Source organism: Podarcis liolepis, assembly GCF_965112155.1.
Source record: "Podarcis liolepis genome assembly, chromosome: 4".
Lineage (NCBI taxonomy): Eukaryota > Metazoa > Chordata > Lepidosauria > Squamata > Lacertidae > Podarcis > Podarcis liolepis.
Genome location: NC_139558.1, coordinates 55,914,664 through 55,937,445, shown reverse-complemented (window position 1 = coordinate 55,937,445; position 22,782 = coordinate 55,914,664). Strand labels below are relative to the sequence as shown.

General features: G+C 39.9%; 1 long non-coding RNA gene across 1 annotated transcript; it reads right to left on the bottom strand.

Annotated features, from left to right (window-relative positions):
• Nucleotides 1-15,170: 15,170 nt before the first annotated feature.
• LOC310705642 lies at nucleotides 15,171-15,951 on the bottom strand. The gene is made up of 2 exons (XR_014525416.1): nucleotides 15,682-15,951; nucleotides 15,171-15,552 (listed from the first exon to the last, which is right to left on the bottom strand). It is a non-coding gene; the product is annotated as an uncharacterized lncRNA (long non-coding RNA).
• Between the last annotated feature and the right edge of the window lie 6,831 nt (nucleotides 15,952-22,782).

The window sequence follows — 22,782 nt, the reverse complement described above, 5'->3', positions numbered from 1 at the left end:
TATAAGGTTTTGCTTCCACTTTTGAACAAAACACAGTTCCTTTTTATGTTCCTCTGCTTTGTTTAAACCAAGAATGTGGAGCTTCTTTCAGTCTCAGAGCTGCTTTTCCTCATGGGTAAATGGGCAATCTTCCAGGGGTGGGTATGTCCTGAATTTTTTTTTGAGGAAGGGGGTAAAATGTAAAGGGAGGTGGTTTGGTCAATTGTAAGGTGAAGGGAATTAGCAATGGGGTGACGGGTGACATGAGCAGGAGCACATCCCTGTGTTCTTATATTACAGTGGCACCTCTGGTTAAGAACTTAATTTGTTCTGGAGGTCCGTTCTTAATCTGAAACTGTTCTTAACCTGAGGTACCACTTTAGCTAATGGGGTCTCCTGCTGCTACACGATTTCTGTTCTCATCCTGAAGCAAAGTTCTTAATCCAAGGTACTATTTCTGGGCTAGCGGAGTCTGTAACCTGAAACGTCTGTAACCCGAGGTACCACTGTACTTTGTAATACAGGCAACTCCCAATTTACATGAGGGTTATGTTCTAAGGCACCACTCATTTAAGTGAAAACACATATATTTGAAACACCATTGAAAAAGCCTGCAAACATCCCATTCCGCTCCTGTACTGCCCCATTCTGCCCCTTTGTGTGATGTCACTTTCAGATTCAATGTGATGTGTGTATGTGCAGTTGTGCACATATAGAACGCTTGTAGATGAAGAGTTGCCTGTAGTTGCAAACTGGTTGAAAGGTGGGATATAAATTTGCCAAACTAAATCATGCCTGGGCACACCTGAAATCCATATGCTGATGTAATATGGTGCATGTAATTCAAACCTTACCCTTCCAAGTGTAGGGTGATTGTGTTTTAATTTATTTTGATTAGTCTCCACCTTTCACAGAACCATAGAGTTAGAAAGAACTTCGGAATTCATATAATCCAGTCCACAGCTCAGTGCACAATCTGCATTGCAGGATGCAATGACAGATGGTAATCTGGCCTCTTCTTAAATACCTGCAGCAAATGAGAGCCCATCAACTCCCCTCCATTACTGAATGGCTCTTAGCATTGGGAAACTTCTTATGTTCAGCTGCCATCTGTTAAACCATTGGTTCTAGATATGTCCTCTGGAGCAACAGAGAACAAGACTGCTCCATGTTTTGTGTGATAGCCCTTCAGATATTTGAAGACCACTATGAGGATTCCCTCCTCACTTTAATCTCTTCAAGCTAGTCAAGTTAGTTGGACATCTATAAAAGTTAGAAAGCAAAATGTGGAGGCAACATTCTAAGACTGACTCGGCAGATCCAGAACTACTGCTGTTGCTAAGCAAGCAGAGGGAAGGAATGTGAGGCATATCCTGCATCTTCCATAATAAAATGGTTTGCTTTCTCTCAACAGGTGCAGCTTGCAGGCAAAAGTACAAGTACAGGAACAAAGCAGATGATGCCTTGTGGCTTTAATAGCTGTGTGGGAGGCATAAATTAAATAGGGTAAGCCTATTCTAGTATGGAAATATCAATTATGAGAGAGGGTTCTGTTTTCCATTACTTGTACATTCTGCTGTACAGTGGTACCTCGGGTTAAGTACTTAATTCATTCCGGAGGTCCGTTCTTAACCTGAAACTGTTCTTAACCTGAAGCACCACTTTAGCTAATGGGGCCTCCCGCTGCCACCGCACCGCCGGAGCACGATTTCTGTTTTCATCCTGAAGCAAAGTTCTTAACCTGAAGCACTATTTCTGGGTTATCGGAGTCTGTAACCTGAAGCGTGTGTAACCTGAAGCATATGTAACCTGTGGTACCATTGTACATGTGTGTGGCCCCTGTTTTACCTTTAGACCCTATACTTCAACACAGCTTGTAATGTAGGGTTGCCATATTTCAAAAAGTAAAGACCAGGTAGTTTTGAGGAAACCACCAAAATTGTTAAGCGTCTTTTAGGAAAACCCAAAAGTTATTGAGTTGATGTCCCCCGGACATCAATTCCGCCTTTGAAATCCCGGTAATGTCAAGGGAAATTCGGATGTATGGCAGCCCTATTATAATGTTCTGAAATCTGATTTATTTATTTATCACCAAAGATAAGCTTTATAAGCTAAAAAAGTTCAGCTCTATGAACTTGAACTAGTTTGTAAGAGTATGAACATTAGCTTGAACTAGCTTCTTTTGGTACAGGGTTAACATGAGCTAGAGCTTGCTCCTTTTTAAAATGAATTTTCCAAGCATTGGTGAAGAGTTATTATACAATCTTACTTCCCATGAAGCTACCAGGAAGCAAGCTAAGAATTGTCATTCTGTGGTGACAATATAGACTTCATGCAGTCAGTATCAATTTGCTAAGATTTTACAGTGAAATGTCTCATATCACTCAATTTTCTTGCTTGACCTTGACGTCAGCAAGTCAGTTTCTTGATTTTATTGTTACTCTTTTGCCTCAAGTACAACATAGCATCTCTCTCTCTATCTATCTATCTATCTATCTATCTATCTATCTATCTATCATCTATCTATCTATCTTTCTCCCCAATTTGCAAGAAGGCAGAGTCAGTGCAAGAAGGAGAGCCACAAGGCATCTCCTTTTTCAAAACCTGGTAAATGCATTGATTAAAAACAAAACAAAAAAAACTTATTTGTGACCAAAGTTAAGAGTATCACGTTAGCTCAAACTCTACAAATTTGGGAAATTGAGTTATGGCTCAACAGACGTGTCCCCGATCTGTAACAATGTTGTGCAATGTCACAAATTGTGGTTGCTTACAACTTGCCCTCCATGCACCCACCCTTTTGCTTAGTCATTCAGGACCTAGAAACTGGTTCGGTAGCAGATGGGTTTTGTATGCAGTTTTGCATAACATTTGTTTATTATTTTCACTGGAAAACCGCATCACAAAATTTGGAGAAGTGCAAATACATAGCTGTATTTTGGTTCAAGAAGTTAATAAAGTAGGCCGATGTACAAAATGAATGGAATTAATTTCTCCCTCATACCTACCTCTAGGATAGCTGTGAGCAACCCCTGACCTTGCAGATGTTGCAAGACCCCAGCAGCTCACCTGTTATCAAGGGCCACTAGGATTGTAGTTGAGCAACATCTGGAAGGCTGTAGGTTCCCTCTGAACAGCTTGGGACCATCATGAGGACACCTCAAGGTTAGCTTTTACCCACATGAGCTTTTTTAAACATTAAGATATGTCTGCAGAAGCCCTTATTCTCAGTATATTTCAACAGTTCACTCATCGAGGGAAAATGAAGACTATTAAAAAAAAAAAGTTGCAGACCAGTTAAGGATATTTGTTTATTCAGTCACAACTATTTCAGACCCACCTTTCAGTATACAAGTCCAGGGTTGCTTACAAGTAACCTAAAATTTCCCATTGAAATATCCAGGCAGCTGCCATCTTTGTATTTCTACAGCTAATTTAACTCTCCTGATTTAACTCTCCACATTCCAAGCTGTTGGTGAGCCCAGTTGAAGGGGATTTTCCTCAGGTAGGTACAGCTGGGTCTGAAATCAATAACTTTTCAGCACCTGATTAAATCCTTTTTATTGCTGTTCTTAATCTGGTTTCATATTGAAATAGTGCTCTGTTGAATTTGAATAGTAGTAGTAGTAGAAGAAGAAGATTATGATGGTTGGCAGTTTCTGTGGAAGCTCTTGGCCTGAACTTGCTTAAACTAAATGAATTTTTCAAGGCAGCTTACAGAGGCACAATAAAACAAAGTACAAATTGGTAGTTTTAACAAATGTGAAAAGTGTTTAAAAGCATCAACAGTGACAATCTAACAGATGAGTAAGAAGCAGTAATCTGAAAAGCCTGGTGAAAGGAAAATGGTTCCTGCTTGTCTAAACAAAGGCAACTGTGCCTCTGTTTGAAGACTGTTCCGTATGTTGGCTGCCTCCACAACTAATTTGAGTAATGTTTATGGTTAATTTGATGGCTGAGGGACCCAGGCAAAGGCCTTGGGAGTAGAATAAAGTTTTTGCACAGGGCAGGGGTGATCCTTGAGATATTCTGACACTGGGCCATAACACCAACCTGAGCCCAGAAGTAGGCTGCTGTAGTGTAAGGCTTGATGGTTGTTCAGTGGGGTTTCCCTGTCTCCTCTCTTCTTCTGCAGCATTTTACCCCCACCCCCCAAGCTGCTCCTGAGGTGACGTCACATAACTCTGGAACTATGCTGGCTGGGGCTACAGCAGGGCAGAGCTTTGATTTAATGCCACATTTGTGTCTCCATGACTATGACAAGTTCCCTATAAAGATTGTCTAAATTTAGCTTTACTTCAAAAAAAGGGGGGGGGAAGGGTTTTGTAGTCAGCCGTTATTAGTGATAATAATTCGTGCACCAATGGAAGCGAAGGCACAGAAAAAACTCAATATGGAGGCCAAATGGCCGAAATACTGGGAAATTTTGGAGCAAGATGGAGACAGAATAAAATTGCAGAGCTTTGAAAAATTGAAAAACAAAGTGCAAGATTGGCTCCATTATTACCAAATAATGGAGGCTTACAATTTGGACAAAAAAGTTGGTTTCCAGGTGGAAAAATCAAAATTGGGAACAGAATTGTTGGATCCAAAAATTAAGAATTTGTCAAGAATGTATAACTTGCTGTTGAAATGGAATACTCAGGATGAAACGGTGAAATCAGCTATGATTAAATGGGCACAAGATGTTGGACATAACATAATGATGGCTGACTGGGAACAGTTATGGACCACAGGTATGAAATTCACGGCATGTAATGCCTTAAGAGAAAAATTAATGAAAATGATTTATAGGTGGTACATGACACCAGTCAAGCTTGCAAAAATTTACCATTTGCCTGACAATAAATGTTGGAAATGTAATGAGACTGAAGGTACATTTTTTCACCTTTGGTGGACATGCCCAAGGACTAAGACATTCTGGGAGATGATTTATAACGAAATGAAAAAGATATTTAAATATACTTTTCTGAAGAAACCAGAGGCCTTTCTCCTGGTCATGGTCGGCCAATTGGTGCCAAAGAAGGATAGAACTTTTTTTATGTATGCAACAACAGCAGCAAGAATACTCATCGCGAAGTATTGGAAGACACAAGATTTACCCACTCAGGAAGAATGGCAGATGAAGTTGATGGACTATATGGAACTGGCGGAAATGACTGGCAGAATCCGAGACCAGGGAGAAGAATTGGTGGAAGAAGACTGGAAAAAGTTTAAAGACTATTTACAGAAATACTGTAAAATTAATGAATGTTAGAACGATGTTGGATAGAAATTAAGTGGTTTTTAGCTGTAATTTTATAAGGGAATACATTAAGGGAATATGAAAAATGGATTACTAATAGGTAAAAATTTAATGTTACAATATTTTAAGATTAAAGACTAGGATAAATAAAGAGGGGAAGGATTTGCTGAACTAACAAATTGAATTGGAATACAAAAAAGGGAGGCGTGAGGAGGTCCGTGAAACAAGCTAATGACTTGGAATGAAGTTATATGGCTTTAGTAGAAATGTTATAAGGAATTAAGTATAGATAGATTAATAGAGTATTAAAGGGAAAAATAAGGTTAGAATGTGTTAAGATAATTATAGGATAGAAAACAGAGGAAGATGGAAAGGAATTGCTGAAACAATTAATAGAAGTGGAATACAAAAAGGGAGGTGTGAGGAGGTCGTGGAAATAAGTGAATGAAAGATAAGATATTGAAATTGGATTGTGTTTTAAATGGTTTTTGTTTTGTTTTGTTAGTTGTTTGTGTTAGTGTTTTGTAGTGTTTTTTGTATTGGTTTTTTTGGTTTTTTGTAGTGTTGTGTTTAAACTGTTGAAAAATTAATAAATATTATTTTTTTAAAAAACAAAAAAACACACAAAGCACTTCCTTTGTGCAACTAGTTTCCACTAATTCTCCCCGCAACATACACAGCCAGGCCCTGTGCCCCTGGGAAACTGCTGCTGAGGGCTGAGCTACCATCTGCCGCTGCCTGAGGGAGATGTAGCACAGATGGCTGAAGCTGGTGGAGAGGAATCAGTTATAACTGGATACCCTGCCTTGTATGAGCAGAAAGTGGTGGGGGTCTTTGGCCCTGCAGATGTTGTTGAACTTCAGATCCCGCTATCCCTGACCACCAGCCAAGCTTGCTGGGGCTGATGGGAGTTGTAGTTCAGCAACTCCTTTTAAATATAAGTCAGTAAGACCTACAAATCAAAGCAATTTTCAAAGGGCCAAAGGTTCCCCACACCTGCACTACTGCAAAGCCATCATGGTACACAACTGTTAGGTTCCAGGCCAAAGGTTGGTTCAGATGCGTGACTTTCTGCCATTTTCGTCTCATTCATGTTATGCTTAATCTGGGCAGTATAATGTGTGAGTAGGTGCTTAAGTTATTCAGCCCATTTTGGCATATATTTTCTCTATCAGCAAAGCCTAAAATGTTAGAGGGAAAGTCATTTTTACATAAACTTGTTGGGTGGGTGCGCATGCATGATGTGCATGCCTTGACTTGGTATAATTGAGGTTTATTCCAAGGGTGGTTGCTGTCACTTGCCAACTTTGAACAGAAGATGGCAGCAGTCTCTTGCACACTGCCTGCAGCACTAGCCCGGTGCTTAGTCCATGCTGTTAACTAAATCAAAAGGATAGAGGTACTGTATTAAATCACAAACAGAGAATTAATTCATGAACTTGGCAATTAAGCAGGCTTCATGTAGAAGCAAAGTCATAATCACATTTAATAATGCAGTATCCAAAATTAGAAGTCCCAGGTATGACTTTCTGAGCCTTCCGAATTAGATTTAATGACTTTTAAGCATAGCATGCTGCCTTTAGGAAAGCAGGACACAAAAACGGAGACAATCAGATGATGAACAATAGGGCTCTGTTTTAGTCTGCAGTATTTCTAAATGATTCAAAATGGCTTCACAGAATCGTAGTCCAACCCTCTGCAGTGCAGGAATCTTTTGCCCAACCCCATGACCAAGGGATTAAGAGTCTCATGCTCTTGGAAGATAGAGCAGTATGTGCCATGGAATCCGTCTTGTGCCACCTTACCTGCCCTGCCCTCAGGTGTTGGTGGTGGACATGGTCTCATTGCCAGTGCTGATAACAGTTGGCAGCCATGGACAGGGTGGGCAGCACTCTTCAACTCAGGCCCTGTCAGTAGACTCAGTACAGTAGATTCCTCGCCACAGGCATCCAATAGCTATCTTAGGTAATCATTTTATATGAATCGGGGAGTTACACATAAGTGCACTCTGAACACGATAGTCCTCAGTCCAACCACAGAATGTCCAGTCTATGAAAAAGAGTACCAGAGGGGAGATTATGCTCTCAAGTTTTTCTTCCCAATTAAGGAAGCATGACTGCTTAGTGGGGTAAAAAACAGTATCAGCTGACAGCAATCTCTTCCAGAAGAAAAATAAACCTTGCCCCATTGTTGCCTGCTTGCTAATGTTAGCTCATTAAATGTATCATTTCAAACCACCCATTTCATCTGCTGTTAAGGCAAGTTTAAGGATTTAAAAATGATATCAAAGAATGAAGTTCAAAGGAAAATCACAGTTGTGTGGTATTAAATCTCGCAGGGCATAATTCTATTATGAAACTGACTGGTTCCTTAACCCCGAAAAGGTTCCAACTGCATACCCCTTTATTAATCATAACCACTGTTAATGTATGTATAGCCTCGAATAGCTCTGCATGTGTGATTTGCTGAATGAAATGCCAAAATAAAGTGTCTGGAGACTGATTCATTCTTAAACTCTAGACTCAGAAAGGTGATGTACAAAAAATGAAAAATACTCAGAATTATAAACTCACTCCTTCTTTCACTAAATGCTTATCAATCGTTTTATTCCCTTTCTGCAAGAAATGTACCGCATTTACATCCCTCTCACACTATCTCTCACATACTTATACTCAATGTCAATAAAATCCATACTGTTCTGACAGTATGCTCTTACCAAACAGTGATATCTCTCCATCATAGTATATCTATTCATAGTATATCATCATGGTATATCTATATCTACATAGTATATCTATTTTTCATACATAGTCTATCTATTTTTCATACATTCCATCAACAGGAGCCATTTACTTATAAATTTTGTCTTCCATCCCACAATCGAAACAAAGCTCTGGGTTTCTCATTTCCACCACTTTCCAAATTTTAACTAGCCATTCTTTAATTGTCGGTTGTAGCTCTTCCATTTTTGGGATTCTAACAAATGGGCAGCAACATTTAACTATTAAGACTGCCTGGGTTTTTACACACTTCTTGACATAGAATCCCAAAGTGTCTACTCCACCTTTCTGTTACATTACATGGGTTATTTTCACATGCTGAAATTTATTTCTTCATGACATCCCCTTGTTTAGAATTTTGATAGCCCAACAGATGTAATGTGTGTGAGCTTTATTAATTTGAGAAAACAAAATTAAGCTTATACTCCTCCATCTGGCATTGAGCAAATAATTACTGTTCAATGTTAATCTGTGTTTTCTTTTGCAGATTTAGCGTGAGTGATGTTAATTTTGATTGCATTAGGAGTAAGCCAATAAAGGGGAGTGAGAAGCTTTGGAGTTCATTACAAAGGTTTCATTCATTTCAAATGCAACTCAAGGCAATATGTAAAGAATTCTTCTAGCGCAGCTCTTGTGTAGGTGTGTTGTCATAATATGGGGTACGGGTTCAAGGTTTGGAGATTACTATAGGCATATAGCAAGTACTTTTGGGAATCTTCCCATAGAGATTCTATTTGAGTAAAGACTTTGATCTTAGAAGAATTATATGAAAATCCTATACCACATTGTGCTACTTTAAATATTGAATTAAGGAGAAAGCTTCTTTCTTTCTTTCTTTCTTTCTTTCTTTCTTTCTTTCTTTCTTTCTTTCTTTCTTTCAGACCACCCTTTGGAGAACACATAAATATTTGCTCTTTGATATGACTTAATCTTTCTCTCAGTTAGATTTATTGGGAGTGTGTGATCCCACAGCTACAACTGCTTTAGCAACTGTGAGAGCACCCCCAGGGAAAATTGGAACTGCTGGTGATGAGCTTTAAAGTCCCAAATGGCTGGGGACCAGAATCACTTCCCACACTAGGAATTCCTTGGTGTTGCTCAGATATTACTGTTCTACTCTTGGCTGTAAATAGTTTTTAAAAATGGCTGTTCCACACTGTTTAGGGAAGTTTTAAATGTTTGATGTTTTATTGTATTTTTAATATTTTGTTGGAAGCTGCCCAGAGTGGCTGGGGTATAAATGAATTATTATTATTATTATTATTATTATTATTATTATTATTATTATTATTACTACTACTACTACTACTGCTGCTGCTGCACTTGATAATGTACAACATTTCTGTTAATAGCCAGGGTGGCCATTTAAACATCACCAAAAAGGAGACACAGCGGCATAAAACATAGATGTGATGATTTATATGTATGTATGTTTACTTTTTTCATAAAATTTATGCACTGCTTGATTGTAAGAAACCTCAAATTGGTTTACAAAAAGATAAAGCAAGAAAATCAAAAGTTAAAACACTAATACAGGTTAAAATTAGTATAGATACAGATTTTGAAATACAGTGGTACCGTGGTTTAAGAACAGCTTAGTTTATGAACAACTTGGATTAAGAACGCTGCAAATCCGCAAGTAGGCGTTTTTGTTTATGAACTTTGCCTTGGAATAAGAATGTGTTTCGCTTTCTGTTGAGTGTGTTTCATTTGTAAATTGAGTCCCCTGCTGCTTCGGGAAAGCATGCCTTGGTTTAAGAAAGCTTTGGTTTAAGAACGGACTTCTGGAAAGGATTAAGTTCGCAAACCAAGGTACCACTGTAAGTACTATAACTTAATAGAAATGCCATAGGGAGGAAGACTGTACCCAGGTGACTTGAGTACCTGCTCATTCTGTGGTTCAGGTGCTGTTGGTGAGCAACTATAAGACACCTCCTAGTTTTAATTATCTTTAAACCACCCCGGTTGCTTCATATAGAGGACTCCTTAAACAGAGGGCTCCCTTCTGTAAAGTAAGACACATGGCCACTGCATTAACATCTGACAAGGCCCATCCACACAGTGAAGTATGAGGAAGGCCATTTGATGAGACCCCTCTAAGATGGAGTGGGGGTGAGTGGGGGCAAGACAAACTTTCTTTTAGTGCTAGAACACAAGTACTGTCGTCCATCAGCACTTTTTACACATCTTAGTGCTCTGGGTTACAGAATGCACAGGGCTTCTTATTTCTGAACTCCAAAGCTTAGTGCAAGAGAAGGGGCTTTTCCCCTTCCACTCTCTTATGGAATAAAGCTTTGAAAGGCATAAAGCTTTGAAAGCAGCAAGGGTTTCATGCTTAGATCTGAGCAAAAATTGCCACTTAAAACTATACTGGGGTGCAACGTTGCTAAATTTTCTTTGGGTGGCAGAGAATTACTTCAACAAGTAGGTGGAGCTAAGTGTAAACATCAGTTGAGTTTTTTCTCAGCAGCAGCAGCAACAACAACAACTGTAATGTCAGCCTAGCAGATGTTTTGCATCTACCTCAAATGCCTCAAACCTGGCATTGTTCTGGAGTATTGTTATGGGTGTGTATGTGGAGAGGTGGGGTTATGGCCACCAGAAAAACAACAGGGATTCAGAGGTATACTGCTGTAGTACATAGCCATAAGGCTACTAGGTATTGATAGTCTTATACTCCATAAATTTATCCCTCACCCTTTTAAAGGCATCCAAGAGGCCATTGCTACAACTTGTAGGAATTACCGTATTTTTTGCACCATAACACTCACTTTTTTCCTCCTAGAAAGTAAGGGGAAATGTCTCTGCGTGTTATGGAGCGAATGCCTGCGGGTGGCGGGGGGGATCTGCTGCAGTCGTGAGCAGAGGATCCATGGTTCCCCTTCCTTCCCTCCTCCGTGGTTACAAAGCATGGATCCACATGGATCCTCAGGATTTTTGCATTGGGCTACTCCAAACTCACTGTCAGATCACATGTCTGTGGCCACAGCATGAACCACAAAAATCATATATCTACTATTTCGTTTAGAATATTTTTTTCTTGTTTTCCTCCTCTAAAAACTACGTGCGGGTTATGGTCTGGTGCGTGTTATAGAGTGAAAAATACGGTAATTCTGCATTTGCCTCTCTGCCCAACACCCACCTTTATTGGAAGATCTTGCTTTCTAATATTATGAGAAAGGAAGGGAAAACATTATTTTTTCACTTTCCCCATACTGTGCATAACTGTACACACTTCTGTCATGTTTTCCTCCTTACTAACCTTTCTTCAATATTAAAAATTCAACTTTGAGTCTTATAAATCAGCACAGCCTCTTGCTGCTTTCAAAACCTCACAATTCAACCATCAACATGACTAATAGAAGGGAGGGACACTCTCCCCACTTTCAGTGGGCCTGTGAAGGCTTTGCAGAGCTCTCTGACTCAACACAAGGCCCATGCATGCCCAGTCCCACCTTAGTTGAAACTAAGGAATGTAGCGAGAAAACAAAAAGCATTAAGTGTTCACAGTACTTGTGTTTCATCACAATAAGGAAGTCTGTGGAAGGGAGAGTCAGCAGTAAATAGAATCGCTGAGGTTGCAGTGTTTCAGGGTTTTCCCTCCAGTCCGAATGCATTAGATCTAAAAAGGAACAAAACAAAAGAACAATGGTTTGCTGACAACACCCTCTATATGATCAGGAGGGAGTGAGTGGACCAAAAAAAGCAATTGGCTACTATAAAAGTAGCTCAGGTTATCGGAACCATCTCCTGTATCAGGGATGGAGAACCTGTGGCCTTCCAAATGTTGTTGGATTCCCAACTCCCGACAGCTCCAGCCAGCATGACCAATGGTCCCTGCCCTATATGTGTTCCAGATCTTCAGAAGAGGGCCTTCTGTATTGCTCGCCACATCTGTAAACTTTCTTTTGGTGTCCCCCACCACCACCCTGTTGCCTCCTACGGACAAGAGGTAAACAATCCCCATAGTTCTCTTCTGTGCCTGGCTCAAACATTCCCATTCCCCTCTCCAAAGACCATCTGATTTACAAGAAATATATCATTTCCAATCTAAATGTTGGCTGCCTTTCAGCTGATAGCAAATGTTTATTACTAGGCATAAAACTCTGTAAATAGCCATTTATAACTGAAACACTGATGAAACTAAGCAATAAAACTAGACAGCACATCAATTCCAATGTAGTTGCCTGCTCCTTGTGCTGGACCAAACACACACACACACACCCCAATTTATAACACAGTCCTACATATGTCTGCTCAGAAGTAAGTGCCATTGAGTTCAGTGTACTTATTCTTAGGTAAGCATGGGATTGCATGCACTATTATGTTACTTATTTCCTCTATGCTGGATTATAAGAAACAGTTGTAAATTTCTCAGATGTTTATATGAAGAAGTGGTAATCCTCAAGGTCACCTAGTCTTCCCAAATAATCCCATTAACATAAATGGGAATAGAATTTGACAATTAACTCTTCTGCTCATTGTACTGATATGCACATATTTATTTGCTTTTTAAATGACAAGACTAGGAAATTGTTGCTTCCAAAGCAGGAGGGAAAGCACCCATCTGTGAGTCTTCTTTTCCTTTCAAGGATATTGACAATTTCCAGTGTAAATAAATAAGTTCTCTCTGACTAAACAAAACAGTAAGTACAAATGCATCTGCGAAAAATATACTTATTTCAGCATATGCTCCCTATTACCAATTATGTGAAATCATGCTTGTGAATTAAAGGCAGGAACTGAAACAGATGAGTAGTAAAACTCACACTGAGAGAGAGAGAAGTTCTCACAGTGTGATTTACAGAACAGGTTGTGGCTAGTATAGTGGACTCATAAAAACAAATATAATTCAGTTGGAATTTAATGAGACACTGTTTTGGCCAAGGACAATCCCTTTCTATCTGAAGCCTACCTTTTGTCTGACTCAAGGCTTTTTTCTTTCTGCCCAGAAAATGCCAAAAGAATCTTACTTTGTAATGCATGATGGAGATCCAATGAGCTGCCAGGGCCCCAGCAGAATTTTTCATATATATAATTTTGTCCTGGGTTCAAAAGGCTATCTTAGAATCTGTTTCAGTTGAACAACCTGCTTTCCAGCAGTTCACCTGGGCTGATCTGTGTCCATATGGATAGCTGTAGAAAGCAAGCAGTTCCCCAGATTCCATCCGCTCAATCCATCTGTTCTCTTTCTCTTATCCAAAGAGAGGCTCCAGAGCAGGGATCGGGAAACTTTTCTAGATGTCGCTCCCTGTCCCATCTGAGGGCCTTCTGGTGATCCCCTTACTGCGTGAAGTGAAACTACAAAAAAACAGACAGAAGGCATTATGGGTAGTTGCACCTGCCCTGTGGAGTACCCTCCCAATAGATGTCAAATAATTATACAACTATATAATTTTTCCTAGACATCTGGAAGCAGCCCTGTTTTGGGAAGCTTTTAATGCTTGATGTTGTTGTTTTTCCTGTATTTTTGTTGGGAGCCGCCCAGAGTGGTTGAGGCAACCCAATCAGATGTGTGTGCTAAACTGGGTAGGCTAGGAGGTGGAGTTGAGGAAGGGTGGGGCCCGGGAAGAACCCTGAGGACCAGAGAAAGAGATATCTGAAGGGCCACGCTGCACCCCTGGGTCTGAGATTTCCCCACTCTTACACTAAAGGTAAACAAGCTAAGTACTTAAAATTGTCATTCAGGGCACCTGTTTTGCTGAGTTTTCTCACAATATTGCCAGGCAGGCAGGACTTCCAGAAAATAAACTGACTTTTGCCACAAAAGGGGACCTCACACACCCAGGGGAACATATCACCTTCTTCTTCCCTCTGGGGAGCCAGAGCCTTAAGTATCTCAACAATATCTCTCTCATATATAAAATTGTAAAGATCTCGTCACACTGCACTTCACTTGGCCACAGAAAGGTGGCGGTAAAAACTACAGCATGGATATCCCAGGAGAGGAGGGATCTAGAGGATGGAAATGCAAGCCCAGGCAATGTGAGGAAGACAGAACTGGAGGAAGGAGATGTGGACTGTTGAGCATGGGGACAGCCTGGGCAAGATGTTGTCAAAATGGAAAATTCTCAGCCAAATCAAGCAACACTTTCCACTTCTCTTACTGAAGAATTACATGTATTTGATCAATTTTTCACATTTTGTAGTATATGCTTTTTCTGTTAGAATGAAGCAAAATTGCCAGATATATTGTTTCCCCTTGTAAAAGCTATTTAATGAGCTGAAAGCATGACAAACATTAAGTGGTAATCTTGCCCTGCCAAGTCTTGTGAATATAATTAATGCATGTGCAATAAGCCATGGGTTTATGTAAATAATGAATGTCCTTTGTTTTTAATGTGTTCTATTTTAAATAGCATTACATTAACATCACACTCAATTTTATCTATAAGCCTGGGAAGCAGAACAAATCAGGTAGGCTGGGTATTTGCTTACAATTATAGAATGAATTTTACTAAAGAGCAGGGTATAAATCCCTGTAAAAACAAACAAACAAAGTAAATAGGTTGTTCCTCACCCCATCTCCACAGTTCACCTGTTTCTACTTTGCTTTGATCCAACAAAAGGATAGATGAGCACAATCAGAAGTGAGTCAAGCAGCCACTTACTGTAGAAAATAAATACAATTACAAAAGTAGGTACAAGTGGCTCTAGAGACTAGCTTCCTGCAGGTGCCTTTAGAGTAGAGGTACTGCTATAGCAGGCCTACATAATTTACCTCACTGCAGCCCACAAGGTACACATTGTGGATTTCCAAGTTCTTGACAACACCATCCTCCATTTTAAAATTTCTGATGAAGATCAAGCATATCAAGTAAACTGCAGTACATGGCTGGGGACAACCTTTAGCTTGATGTTTGTTGTTGCCCAAGGTTGAATCATATGGTGATGAGGATGCCACGTAGAATGCCTAGTTTCCGAAATCTTTGGGAAGGTCCAAAGGCAAGGGAATGGTTCAGTATGTCCAAACGAAAGGAAAAGCCAAGCCTCAGGGCCTTTGTTTTCTCATATCATGACCCAGATCATCACAAGTGTTGTCCTACACATTCCACAAAATAGGCATCTCTTTCAAAGTGTCCCACATCACAGACTGTAATCCAGGGGTGTCAAACTCAAATTCATTGGGGGCCGCATCAGCAGTTTGGTCACCCTCAAAGGGCCGGTTGTATCTGTAGGACTATGTGTCCACTCTTTATTATCATAAATTATTGTCACTGCATTCAATTATTACTGTTTTTTGTAATAATGTAAGTAATAACTAGCTCTGAAAGCAGAAACATAGTCAGAATAATGGCAAGTAGATATTCAAATGTACAATTATTGTACAATTTATTGAAAAATGATTTTTGGTAACAGACAGTAATTTTTTTAAAAAAACATACAAATATTGCCAAACACTGTTTATTACACATATGGCTTGTCTCCATTAATCACAAACATGTATTCACTTTCCCATCTCTCCTGAAATTGCCTTCCCTCTGCATCAACTTTTCTTTTCTTGGACATTTTTGGGTTATTTGATTGTAGTTTATGGTCCCTATACCACTGTAAAGTAACACGGAAGTGGTCAGTATATCCAAAGTTTACCGCTCAGACTTTTAAGCAGAATAATAAGCAGGACCCCCCCTAATAAGCAGACCCCCTCCCCCCCACACATACATCATATGTACTTACAGTACAGGAGAGAAGGGTTCAGGCAGCCGTTGGATCTGTCACATCACAGGATGGCATGCGCTCAATATAAAAACAAGTGGAGGTTTCCTGTGTAGAACGGCCAGCACCGCTAGAGGGCAGACGTTCTCTGGCTTGTAGGCTGCCGTGCATGCGCTGAAGAGGCGGCTTTCTTGTGTAAAAAAAAAAAATTGAGAATAAAAGGTGAAGGCTGGCGGCCGGCAGCGGCGGCTACACGGGCCACATGACGAGGTCTGGCGGGCCGGATTCGGCCCGCGGGCCTTGTGTTTGACACCTGTGCTGTAATCCAAAACAGCTCCTCTGTCTTCCACCCACAGAGTAATGCCAACACTCCTCCAATGTGGAGCTCTCTGTTTTGCCTGCCAAAAAGAGAGGAGGTGGGATTCCCAGTTATGGTAGTCTATGGAAGGCCACAAAGCAGGGTGAGGAAGGACTGAAACAGGGACTGAAACAGCCCCAAATTCACCAGATCCCAAGCCAGCCCCACTGCCATCACTTGGCAGCCATAGCTAAGCACGAATGTGTGAGCATGCAGCTACTCGCAGTAGAAATAGTGGCTGCTTTGATTCTCCCCAAGCCATCCTGCTATGCTACCTGTAGCTAAAAGGTGGTCTGGCTTAGCCATCCATCTGAACCTGAACTTGTGGTTTATCTTGCTCCAGATAACGTATAGTCTAGTTTGGCTCTCATTAGGTCTTAATAAATTTACATCAGCATATGTGAATGTTAAGCAAATAAATTGTGGTTTAGAGCTAACAAACACAGAAGCCCAAATGTTCCTTTGGTGCAAAGATCCCAGCAATAATATGGCTTCAAAATCTACTTCTGTTTACATAAAATCTGCCCCATAATAACATGCGGAGACTACTTTTTTTAGGAAGATATATAGCAATCATGAACAGAAGGGATTAAGAAACATACTGTCATTTATTACAGCTACTGTATCCATTACTGCATGGAACATCAAGTAAGTATATTATAGGAATGCTTAATTATTCCAAACATGGATTTAGATGAAAGGAATCCATCAACATAACTTTTAAATAGCCATACCCATGTTTATAATTTCTGTTTGTTGCAGCCTTCCCTGAATTAATATTACCCATCTGATATTTTTAAAGGAATCTGATTTAATGGAATCTAGCAGCTGGCTACATTAAAAGTGTTACGTTTATATAGCTTTAAGGCAGTAGACTTTTTGTGCTTGACATAATAGAACATTGCCTTGTGGCTGTGAGTGTAACAGGCCCTTTTCAAAACTTAGCAGTTCTTCTGTATCACTCAGCTTGCTTGGTCATGAGTAGATTTTGCTAGTATTCCTGAAAGATATTTGTCGAGTGATGGGCTTCTCATTTCTGAGTTATCTCTCTCAAGTGAAGGAATACTGTCTGCTGAAAATCTATGGATTATGTGAATTACCTTGGGCAAATGCTTTGCAAAACGTTGTGACAGAATTCAGAAAACTATTTCATTCAGTTAATATTATTTTTTAAATCCCCCAAAATATATTTAGATTCTATTTATGGCAAGAAAAAGAAATTAATTATTCTGTTGTATATTGTAGCTTTTGATGAAAGTTGGCAAGAGATTAGTGCAGTCTCTGGAGATGGCTTATTATTTTCAATTATTTAAGAACACATAGGAAGACAGCCTTACAATCAAATATACTAGAAATAAATGTAAAGTTGGAGGGGTAGAAGACCCCCCAGTACAATCCTAATCAGTCTAGTCAGAAGTAAGCACTACTGAATTTAATGGAACTGGCTCTTTAAGGTAAGTGTGCAGAAGTACAGACTTAACTGGATGGGAAAAATAAATACAAATGTGTATGACTGACTACTCTGTATTGGATGATTCATAGATGAATAGTATACAGATTCCATAAATAGTGTCTCAGAAGGCTCTCCATGTATTAAAACCTCTGGAAAATCAGGACCCTATGAGATGCAGGGAGCTTCCACTTTCAGAGGAGGAAGTTCATCCTCCAATCCATGGAGACCGACATGGTTTCTCTCTCTCTCTCTCTCTCTCTCTCTCTCTCTCTCTCTCTCACATAATGACTGAAGAGAGCTAGAATGTCTGCCTGTCTTCACCCTAAGCCGAAGTTTAGAATGAGAGGCCCATATATTAATAAACTATTAGCGTTATTGGTCATACTGAGGCATCAGGCATAAGCCTGCATTTTATTAATGTTTGATCAGGACTTGTGTATTAAAGAGAGAGCTTAAAGATTTTCAAAAGTTTCATGCCAGGCAAGAAAACTAGCTGTTTAACACTGGCAATGTTTTCCTCCTAGACAAGGGGCCCCCTTGATTGATAGCAGAAAACAATTCTCAAAGTCGTAAAAGCTAGAATTACAGGCTAAGAACGAGGACACTGACCCTACATGTTACAGAAGATAAAAAAGGCAGAGATAAGCATAATTAGGAATGAGTAAATAGTAAAATAATGCCAATGTGCCTCCCAGTAAAATGAGCCAGATCTTCTTTCCAAGGTTAAAGGCCAAATGGAGAAGCATCTAGCTGGCAGAAATTTTGGGAAGTCTTTTAAAGCTGTTTCTTTCTTAAACTGAGAGAGTTTAAGGGCAATAAATGTTGGGAAGAGATAATGGGAAAAGCAGCTGGCTGAAGCAGCTGGCTGAAGGGGGGGATGTAAACTAAAGAGGTTTCTTCTGAAACTGTTTTAAACTGAGTTCCTTTTTTACAAAGGCCTTATTCCTTTTAAGAGGCTACTTGTGTTGTGTATTAAATATATTGGCTTAAATGTAATTATGCAAAGGATTTAACAAATGCTAGATTCTTATTTCATAAAGTTGTAAGAGTTGTATTTATCCTGAAATTTAAGTCAGCCACCAGCTTAGCCCTCCTGCCAGACAGGAAGACGCCATCCAAGCAGTCTTGATATATAGCTGTCAGACATTTGTTTAGAAACCTTCAAATGAAGGAGATCTTTCAATGTTGATGTGAAACTCAAGATCCTTGACATATGTTTAAGATAAAAATTTAAGATTAACCATTTGTTTTAGAAGGCAATAGGGCAAGGAGGGCAAGAGGTGAGCTGGTAATTAAGATTCCTTGTTGAGACACATGTAAGATATATTACTACTTTTTGTCATTTATAGATGTAACAATATATAGCTCTTTGTGTTCCATATAAGGACAGGAGGATATGGGTGTATCTTTTTGTGATTGGTTATAGCAATCAGCCAATAGGAAATTCAACCAGGCTGATTGGACAGAGGCAGCCACAGGAGGAGCAAAGGGGGCTGGATTAAGGGAATATAAGTGCTGGCCATAATGGCAGGAGGCAGGCCAGAGCTTGGTAACCATATACCACTGTGCCTCTCATTTATTTGTCTGACAAATAAATAATTATTTTAATTTCTCTATTGCTGCGTTGAATATTTCATTCCAGCTAAGTGTTAACCACAAGCAGGGTGCTACAATACCTTTTTCTTAAGACCATAACTTTTGTCTTGCATTTCAGCCTGGCTGAGAGGTAGACCAGAAGACGGGCACTGGAGATGGGGCACCATAAAGCCGTAGTCCACTAACCTTCAGTGGAAAGCATTATGTATTCAGCGTTTTTCCAAGCTCCAGGCTCTCATGCCACAGAAAGCCACTTTTCAGACTTGGTGGTTTGAGCATCTTATCTTCGATCCTGTGGGTTTGTGTACTGTATTGCTTTTTAGAGTTCAGCTGTACTAATAAAAACATATCCATACTCCAAAGGTACATTGTTTCTGTTGTCATGCCTTCTCTCCCAGAATCTTGAAAATTGCAGTTTTGTGAGGCGCTGAGAATGGGAAGTTGATAGTCCTCTCCTTAAAGAACCACAGTTCCTAGGGCTCCTTAAGGTAAGGAAATTCGTATTACTATTAGATCGTTTTAAGTCTAGGAGTGGGGAACTGTTGGCCCTCCAATTGTTGTTGGACTCCAACTTCCACTGGCCCCTGTCAGTATGACCAATGATCAAGGATGATGGGAATTGTAGTCCATCACCACCTGGAAGGCCACAGGTTCCACATCTGTAGTCTAGATGTGGTTTTGCCATCACTTGTTTCTGGTGGTGTTTTTGTTTTAACTGTTTTAAGTCGTCTGTGCTGTTTGCTTGATTTTGAGAGACACAAAGGAGTTTGAAATAAGACATATTCAAGAATTTGATACTGGTCTCGTTCTAAAAGTGGAATGGCTTTCTTTTAATATTATAAAAATACACATGAACTCTCTCTCACTCTTGTAGTGGATTTCATCCTTTGGGGTGACAGAGGGAGGGAAGGCACAGGAACATATATATTGGATGAAAGAGAATCTGACCATTTAACATACACGCTTTCCTATAATCCCTTCCTGCTCCGGTCATTTATATTTGCTCTTGCTGGAAAGGAAGAAAGGGGAGCAAAGCAGCTGTGTACTAGAGGCAGGTCATGGGTCTCTAATCTTCTATTTGCTACATATAAGATTAAAGATCTGCTTTGAGTTTTGATTAAGAATTCAAAGTTAAGAGATTAAATACCCGCAAGCCAAATTAAAGAGGTTTAAATCCAATCTCAGAATTCATCAACCTACCAAAATTTTAAGCTGTCATTACAACATAGGATTGTGCAAAGCTCTCCTGAATCTTGATTTGATGTCCTTTAGTCCTCGCTATTTCTTTCTCTTTACACTGTGAGAAAGCTATTGCTGTGCTTTAGAGTTCATTTCACCTAGAATCTACTAGTTAAATATCCACTGTGTCTTTTGTGATCCGCCACCTAAATAGCCACAACCACAGCATACCATTCTACATTGTGTCTTGTCCCTAACTATATTAGAATTTTGCTCTTTTAGGGAATAAGAGAAAGCCTTCCTAATAATTCACCTTGTTCTGCAATATGTCCCTTCTATATCCTCACTTGCCTTGATTATTGAAAAAGATATGTCGAGTTATAAGAAAAGGGGGAATGCAGTAAATAAAATGGCTGATTAATTTTGTGATTAAAGACTGTAACTAATGCACATTCCTGATGATAATCAGGAAATATTTCAGATAAACTTGACAAAGATAAATTATTTCTAAAATGGGTAAAGATTAATCTCTGAATCCTTCTACCCCAAATCTCCCCAAAGAAATTATGCAATGATCTATATTCAGGAACTTTCAGAATTCTATTTTTGGTTGGGTTTCAGTCACAAAGCAGCAAAATCAGGCTGTGCTATTAAAGTTGATTTGGAAGTCTTGCACAACATACCCACTTCCCCCGCAAATCAGACTTCTTGCCATAAGGAGAATGCAAACAAATCGGAAAGAATGCTCAATGGAGCCATCTAACTTTCCCACAAACTTTGTGCAAATAAATCAGGATTAATGCTCAATATCTAGGCTGTCTGTAAATTACCTAAATCAGGGCAACCCAACTTTTCATACCGAGTGCACCGGAAGAATATATTTTGACATGTTAGCGGCAGGCTGCACATTGCCTTGTTGCACGGGTGAGGGGAGGCGAGGCCAATATTTTATGCCCCGCCCCCTCCAGCCCTCTCGCTGCCTTCCCACAGCCAGATGAGCTGAGAGGCTCTGGCAGGGTCTTAGAGTTCCCTGATCTCCTTCCCAAAGCCCAGCAAAGCCCAGCGTCTCGTTTACCTGGCTTTGGAATGGCAACATGAGGGCTGGGGAGGGGATGTTAAATGTTGTCAAGGGCTGCCCCAAAAGCCCTTGAGGACCACGTGTTGGAGAGTCCTGACCTAAGCTACAGTGGTACCTTGGGTTAAGAACTTAATTCGTTCTGGAGGTCCATTCTTAACCTGAAACTGTTCTTAACCTGAGGTACCACTTTAGCTAATGGGGCCTCCTGCTGCCACTGCACCACAGCCATGCGATTTCTGTTCTCATCCTGAACCAAAGTTCTTCTTAACCCGAGGTACTATTTCTGGGTTAGTGGAGTCTGTAACCTGAAGCGTCTGTAACCCGAGGTACCATTGCTTGCATTTTTTCTTATTGTAATGTTTTGGGTCTTTTCCATTTGGGTACTGTTCTGTTTTTAAAGTAGATGTTAAGTTCTTGCAATTAAAATAAGAATATTTTACTGGCTATGACTGTAACCACTTGTATGTATTGCACTGGAGATTACCTCTACTCAAAATGATTCTCAGAATACTGTGTTGTGTGTGAAATGACCCATGGAGAAAAACTCCATATAAACCTGGGTTTGCAGGGAAATTAGTAGAATAAGAAGAATGCTACTTGGCTAATTTTCATAACACTGTATGAATGCACACAATAAAATGCAAATACTCTACTGTTTTGTTGAAAACATCAGATTAATATTAAGGATATGTCAGGTGAGCTCTAAAACAAGGCAATTAAGTTATTTGTCAGAGTTGCCCCCCAGTTAATTTACATAGTTAAATGCAACACTAGTCTTTATGGCACAATGTTTCTCTTTGTTTCATATTAGCATAAATAAAAGTGAATTATGTTATTTCCTTGTGAAGCTGTACTGTATAAACAGTAGTTTATATTGCATCCTGGATGGGAAAGCACTGTAAAAGCCTGACTAACCACACTTAGGCCTCAGTAACCCCTCTAATAGCAAAGTTAAATGCTAGCCTGTGGATATAAAGGGTGTCTTTCCAGGCAACCAAGAAAGAACAAAAGAAAGTCTCTGCGGATGGTAAAGTATCCTTGCAGAAAAATAGTGTGTGGGACTCAAAACAAGCTCCCTGACAAATCCCCCAAATGTTCCTTGGCCACAAGCTGTTCCTATGTGCATGCGTTAGCTGCGAGGGAATATCCCCAGTAGCTGAAGGCTGCATACATATGCTAGCCCTTGGCCTGAGAGGGTTGGGGAGACTGTCCATATGGCAGAAATGAGTGGAAAGCTTGCTTTCCTTCTTCGTCAACACAAAGAGCTGCCAGCTGACAGGACTCTGGGTCCTCCTGTCTGCCACTGTAAAATTATATGCTTCATGCTTGCCCCCCTTTGCTGCCAAAAGGATTGCAAGGAGAGCAGAAACAGGCAGGGCATATTTTTTTATAAGCATATAACATGTGAGGGAAATCCCATGCAGACCACATGAATTCCCCTCCTTGGTGCCCTTTTCA